Here is a 7,943-nt window from a genome sequence, read left to right on the forward strand (position 1 = left end):
CCCACATATTATAGGCATATATGATATTTATATATTAGTATATTTCGACATATAAACCTTATACATAGGCCTACATTCGTGTTGAGAGCATTATGAATTAAAATGGTAACTCTCAAGAAATTTGTTTATTTATTCAGGTGTTCATATTATACAGGTAATACAGTATAATCGTCGAATCCAACACAGCTCTATCACAATAATTGATAACTTTACTTGTTTAAATGAGCCAATTTATAGATAACTCAATACATTATCTATACACGCACATCCATAAAGCAGTCAATAATGCATAAGATTATACTAGAAAATAATTATGAACTTTGAGAATGGTTAACGTATCATTCACCTGTTGGTTAATCTATGCTCGTTATGAACTTAATTAAGTCGATAAGGATAACTTAAACAAAAGCAATTTGTTAATTCTAATTAACTGAATCTACAAATTATAGAGAACCAGATATACGGGAATTTATCTTTACAGTATCTATTAGAATAAACAGGTAAAGGTAATTTACTAGAATTAACCATAACGTTTAAAACGTCCTACGCGATGGCTAATTTTGCTTTGTTTTGTGTTTACGCTACATTTAAATATGAGATTCTTTAAATTAGTTGGAATTAAAGTTATTTACATTCGCATTAAATGTGTATAAACACCACTTTTCAAACATTGGCACCCAGTATAAAAGAGGTGTGTTCAACAAGATTTAAATGAAATTGCACAAACTAAAATTGGAACATTTTGTAATTATTGTAACAACATAATTTCTAATTTATTGTAAGTCATCCTTTAATTATAGTCCAATTTTGGGACCGGGGTTTCCATGGTCTTTGGGAGCTTTGGTATTTATTTAGAATAATAAAGATAAAAGACATTTGTTTAAATGGTATCACAGAAGAGTGTTCTTTAATTCGAGGTGGTCTTTAATTAGAGGTGTGTTTTCATAACCTATGCTAGCAACGATTTTAGTGACAATTAACGATTGCCGGTATTAGTGATGTGTTGGGCTTAATTTTTGTTTTCTGTGGTTCGAGTGGGTTAATTGCACGAACCATGGCAATGAGCTAGCTGAACCACCCATAATACTGTGTAGGCCTACCGGTACTCATAGGGTTAATTTGGTATACTACTGTTATTCCGGTGCACGTGTTGTGTCCAATATGGGCCTACCTGGTCAGCCTTGGTCAATAGGCCTACCGGTATTCTGGAATACTGAGCTTGGAGGCAAATCTTTTTACTTTGAACCAAGGCCTGAATATACTGGCATAGCCAATGTAGTTTTAAAGACAACCACTTTTTAAAAGGCTCGCTCGAACTTTCCAGCGTATGTCCAAGTCAGGGGTCAATAAACATGCAATATTATACATATTTGTTCATATGTTGATCTAATCTGGATTATATAAGGTTTTAACATTTATCAAAGATTGGTTGCCTTATCCAATCACATAATCTATACCGTAAATATCAACAGCTGTTACGCAACAGAACGTTTATTTGTAACCGGCATTATGAAAAGCTCCCTCACTGGATTGTATAGTTTTAACATTTGTTAAAGATTGGTTGCCTTATCCAATCTATACCGTAAATATTATCAGCTATTACGCAACACAACGTTTATTTTTAACCGGCATATGAAAAGCTCCTCACTAAAATGTATGCCATGACATTCGACACATTTACAGTTGAAATTACAATTAAAATTATGATGACTTTTTTTTTTTTTTTTTTTTTTTTTTGGTTCAATGTCAATAATTTCTACGTTTCAATTATATCCCATTTTTTGCACTGGAAACGCAAAAGATCGCGGCAATGTAATTCACAAATTTAAAACAGCAATACAATATAAAATAGGCCTACAATATACAATAGACCTAAAATATACAATATAACTTTATTTATCAATGTACAGATCATGCCTAGAAATTTGGTTTGGCTCTGTGAAATTCTAAAAAGCAAATACATATTTCAATTTTAATTTTCATTTCATATTTTATTCATCCATTTGTATAAAAACATACATGGAAATGTGTTTTGTGCACGTCACGATATAACAAAAAACAAGTTAGGCCTATGTCATAAAGGTAACAAACGAAATATAAAACATTAACATAGAAATTGCAGCAAAATTTGGAAATATAGGCCTATATAGGCCTAATCAAAGACAAAAATAATTCTCATTTCAAGAAAAAAAATTGCACAAAACATTCAGAATTTTTAAAATTTAACAACTCATCAAATCGTAAATACATACCTTACACAAACATGTGCACACCTACAATAATAATAATAATAATAATAATAATAATAATAATAATAATAATAATAATAATAATAATAATAATAATAATAATAATAATAATAATACTAATACTAATAATAATAATAATAATAATAAACAAAAATAATAATTTAGAAGCTACATTTATTTAGTGCCTCAAGCTTCATAGCACGAATAATAAAACTACCCTAAAACTTGCTCGTTTTCTGAGGCCAGTACCGCCTACAGCTAAGCATTATTTGAAAAAGAAAATTTGCAGGATGGAAAGAATTTGCAACAATCGACAGTGTTCTATATTGATAGAGCTTGTCGACTGACCACTGATCAATACCGATTATACGAGAGGAGATTCTTATCTTTCTTCGATGCGCCACCTTACACAATAATTGAGAGGGTTAAAACACTATGGTTGATTTGTAAAAGCGACACATCACCGGAGTACAGATTCTGAAAGATCTTAACTAAACACAATAATACCAATTTCATACCTCGATTTCTAAAAAAAAAAAATAAATAAATAAATAAAAAATAAAATAAAATAAAATAAAACTATCGACACGACTGTTTCTACAGCAGCAATAGCCAGGCAAGGATAAGAATATTGATTAATGTTTAAGAAGTGGTATCACTGTGTAATGTGATTCCCTTAGTCTCACATTGACAAAGTGTCAACAAACCTAGAATACTTAATTATCCCACAAATCTCCAAAATTGAGTACAGACGAGCAAAGTTATGAGTCGTTTTTCAAAGAATGGAATCACTAACAGTAATTTTCTCCCAGGAGGAAATTGCAAAAAAAAAAAAAAAAAAAAAAACCGCGACGAGGTGATTGCAAATAATTATACGTTCAAGATTATAAACAACTATAGTTCACCTCTCTTCTTTGGTTTGCTATTCTCATATTGATCATGAAAACAGAGCTGTGATTACATATAGGCTTTAAATTGAATTCGTCTTTGCCTACGTGACCGAAGCAATTAATAGATGGCAAAGCAAGGGGGATTTTTTTGTGATTGCGAATTCGCAGACATGTTTCATTTAATCAACGGCTAAATTAATTTCAAACGAGGCTTATTTGTCACAGGGAAGAATTGCACTTTGTCGATTAATTTGAAATACCTGCGATGTTAGTATTAGGAACACTTATCATTCCAGATAACATTACTCTCTACGTCACCGTTTAGTAGATTATGAAAACATAGATTAAAATGTCTACCATCGTATTTATTGAGTGTTATTCCGTTCTTGGTAACTGCATTTGTTCAATAAAATATTGGATTTTACCTCATTGTTCCCTGATTTTACTATAAATCAAGAAAACTGATTGATTGATTGATTGATTGATTTATTGGTGATGGTAATTTATAGGCTGTAGCACCACATCAAAATATAACTTCAAAAGGTACCATACGGTTAGTCTTTATGTTAAGAAATTAAGCCTATTATAAAAGTACTTAGGTCTATAATGTTCAGTAAGTGCGTGGCTCTATTATACCATTCAATATACCTCTAAATGTTTTCCATTTTGAAGTAAATACTCATCCCTCCCCTAATAGGGCATTGTAAAGAAAAGAATTAATCAGAGCAAAGAAAAGAAAAAAGAGCAAAACTAAAAAAAAAATAGAAAACCAAACAAAAAAAAACACCCCTCACCTCCCCCCCCCCCCCCCCTCACCCGGCTCACTTTGAGTAGAGCATGGTTTGGGTACCGACAATTTTGGCCTCCATGAATACTGCTTTTTTTGTCTAAATTCCTAGTGTGTTTGACTCTCAGATTCCAAATTATTTGGGGTGGGGATATCTGTAACACCGGTACCCATTCTGGTTAATGCGAGACCTCAGTAATAATTTGTGTATCTTTTTGTATCAAGCAAATGATACAAGGCTTATTTTCTAAGCGATTCTGGCTTGGTTTCTGGAGAAACTCTTCTGTTCTTAATTCTTGATGTGAACAAGAAGCAAAACGCCTCGTTTCGGCTGCTAGGTACTTAGTTGCTGTTCATTTGTTTAAAAGAGTTACGGCATAATTTTTATTTGCTGAACAAACTTAATGAACTTTAATTAGCTTTCTTCTTTTAAATAAAATAGGTTTACGCAAGACATAATATGTTCTTTAAAAACATTTTGATGCAATTCTAAAAACGTCAGATGATACACAACTTATTGGACTGACAGTCCATTATAGGTCTTTCAGTCTTTTATAAAGCTTGCGTTTAAGAAACCATTTTCTGATCTGCACTGGTTCAGAGGGATTGTCGAACTTCTAGAGTGAGGGTTTAAGTGATTTTCCCAGTTTGAAATTTTGGAATGAAGAAACCCCCCCACTTATGATAATTAAAGACAAATAATGTTAGAGCGATAAACATAATTCCACGTCGGAATTCCAAGACCTACACTGATAATACCGTTCGCAAACTCTACCAACTGAGCTATGGGGCCAAGTTCTATACGACTCCCTTGAATTTTCAAATAAAAATATTAAAGCAAGTTTTCTCTCTAGGTATTGGATAGGATGAATAGCAAATCAAATGATTTACTTGTATATAATTTAAAAAGAATGGAAAAATAAAAAAAAGATGGAATAAAAAATATAAAGAGAATATACAGTAAATAGAAAATATTAAAAGAGTGACAATATTGAACATGTCGAAAACATAACGAATTAAATTATGTAAATAATTGTAACACATTTTGTTAGCAACTACCTTGATAAGGTGATGTACAAGTGTGGCGATAATATCCCTAGTCACGGCTTGGCCAGCTTTTTTCTTGCTAGACTTAACACGAAGCGTGTTAAGTAAACCGATAGAACTAGGCTGATTGGGAGCGTGGTGGGATAAAAGCGACAACGGCGTCCAATTCAATGGGGTCAGAAACCCGGTAAAATTCGTTTCTCAGAGGCAAACGACATATAATTTGATTCAGATATTTCATTATAACCACTTATCCAAATGCACTTTGTCAGATGCCGGACTCTTTGATGTAAATATCACTAATATCACTAATCAAATAAGGTGGTGGAGCATTTTTGTCGCATTGCATATCATCTGTCAATTTATATGGAATTAGTGTTATGGGCAAAGAAGTACATAATAATTCATGTAACAACATGGCTGTTACAGTAAATAAATAACATGGAAGAGAGGATTAATTATATATATATATATATATATATATATATATATATATAACTTAAAAGCTGCATCGAAAACTCTCAAGAGTTTATATATATATGTATATATATACATATGTATATATATATATATTTGTATAGCTGTCTAGTGATAAAGACTTATTCTAGAATGCTCGCTAGTTTTTAAATAATTTTCGTGGCATATATCTGATACTATTTGACTCGTTACATAACTCTGGGCATACTTCTCATACTTCTTGTGAATAATTTAAATGTTTTTAAATAACATATTTTGTTATGTAAATTTTTAAATATTAATAATTATGTCTTTAATCTTAGGCCTAATTGTAATGATGTTTTATTTTTATGTTTTTTTTCCTCCAGCAGCATAGTGATTGAAAAATGTTCGATGTAAGACCTTAACTTTTTCACTGCTATGGTTTATATAAAGAAAAAGAGTAAGTTATATATATAGGCCTGTTATATAATTTGATGACAATGATGATGGCAATGATGATAATACTATTAATGATGATCCTGTTAATGATAATGAAGATGATGATAATGGCGTTACTGATGACTTGATGATGATGATTGACAATTATTATGAACATTTGATTAAGATAACAATAAGATAGTTAACAATGGCTGTCGTACTTATAATGACAAGTCTCACTGAAGAATAACCACAGAATCTCATACAGACCGTTACAAAAACTGTGACAAGCTAAAATATACAAATCAAGCCCAGTCACTGATTTCCACCTTTATAAGCGATTATTGCAATATCTGTTCCTTTATTGACGATTAATTGATGTGTATCTGAAAGCATATATTAAGTTTTACTTAATTTCGAATGATGTTTGCTGAAACGCAGATTGTTTGCAAACTGTTTAGCAAAACCCATTCAGCTTATGAAAACCCTAATCGTGCTTATTGGTATAGAACGGAGCAACGTTTATAATCCACTAACTGCATAATCAATTGGTTTTCTTAAGCCAACAGTCAAACGTATTCATAAGTCCCCTTAAACGTGAACCATCAAAGGACACTGAAGTTTATTATTTGTACAACGCGTTCTGCATGTATTTGTCTAACGCGTTTCATTATCAAAATGTTGGGCTGCAATGTTTATTTTGATTGTGTTTAGTTAACTACTCATCGCAATGTATTAGTTTATTACTAACATTAACTTTCTTAAAACTAATAGGAAATAGGTTCATCCCTTTTTTCTGTCCTTTTAACGTTTTAACACCTACGTTTATACACTGTCTGGATTGGCTTTATATCAACAATAGATCAGGCAGCTTTTAACACAAAGTATGGTACGTTTAAAATGGGAAGAGTAGGAAACGCCAATAACAGTCCCGTGTCTCCCTTTGCGACGAATTAAACCTCGTCTCGCTGCCAATTTACAAGGTATAGTCTTACAAACCTTAATTTGATTTAGCCTGTTATCAAACCAGTCAGTTATGTTATTACACCGGGTATCTACTCTCTTTTCGCTAGCAATTACGGAAAATAGCTTTTTACATTTATGATTAAATTATGCGAGTTATTAGGCATACGAGATAGGCAGTGATTCGCCTCAATACGGTGTTGATATCATCTTAACACGTTCTATTTAACTTAATAATTCCTAAACGTAATTCATGGCGTTTTAAGATTGATTATTCTTTTCATCATGTCCTTAATAATACACAACAGCGCCTCCAGGAAAGACAAGATTTTTACGAAGTCCATTAAGTGTAATTTTTCAGCAACTATTCATGCTTATTTCTTTGTTAGATATAGACCTACCACACATAACCAAGATCATGTAAATATCATATCTTTAATGTGAATATGTTTGTTATTACTTAACATATGGTTTATTGATATTATAGAACTATCATTGATACAGTTATATTATGTTTTATTGATTGGGGTGTTTTTATTTTCTTTCCTTTTTGTCAATTATTTGCTAACAAAGGATGAATATTTCTTCCTGCAAAACGAAAAAGAAAAAAAAAAAGACCTTGTCGTCAAACTTAACGGACACATACATGTGGGTTCCGTATTCAGTGTAGAACCTTAAATAAAAAAGGCACAAAAATAATATAGTGTAGGCCTAATAGTAATCAATGCATTAATTCTTGTTGCAATATTTGTACCTTTATGCCTATCGGTGGAAATTTGTTTTCGGTAAGTACCGGTACTTAATTCAAATCAATTCAATCTATTAAAAATAGCCCCACCAAGGGGAGGAGACAACAAGCATATAAATCTTCTTATATTTCTTATCGTGAACACAGACACCCAGGGCCGCGACGAGGACGCTTCTACCATGACCTCATATAACTACAAATACATAACAAATTTCACAATTTAAATTGAATACTGAAACAATTATACATATTAAATAATACAAATAAATGTTATACAGTACCAATCTTTAAAATGGTGCTTTAATCATATTTAGGCGTATATTCGATATTGAAAATATTTGAAGGTAAAAATACCTTAAACATATAATGTGCATCGTAGATGA

This window comes from Anneissia japonica, unplaced genomic scaffold, assembly GCF_011630105.1.
Source record: "Anneissia japonica isolate Jap-2015-1 unplaced genomic scaffold, ASM1163010v1 scaffold6997_len847652_cov182, whole genome shotgun sequence".
Classification (NCBI taxonomy): Eukaryota; Metazoa; Echinodermata; class Crinoidea; order Comatulida; family Comatulidae; genus Anneissia; species Anneissia japonica.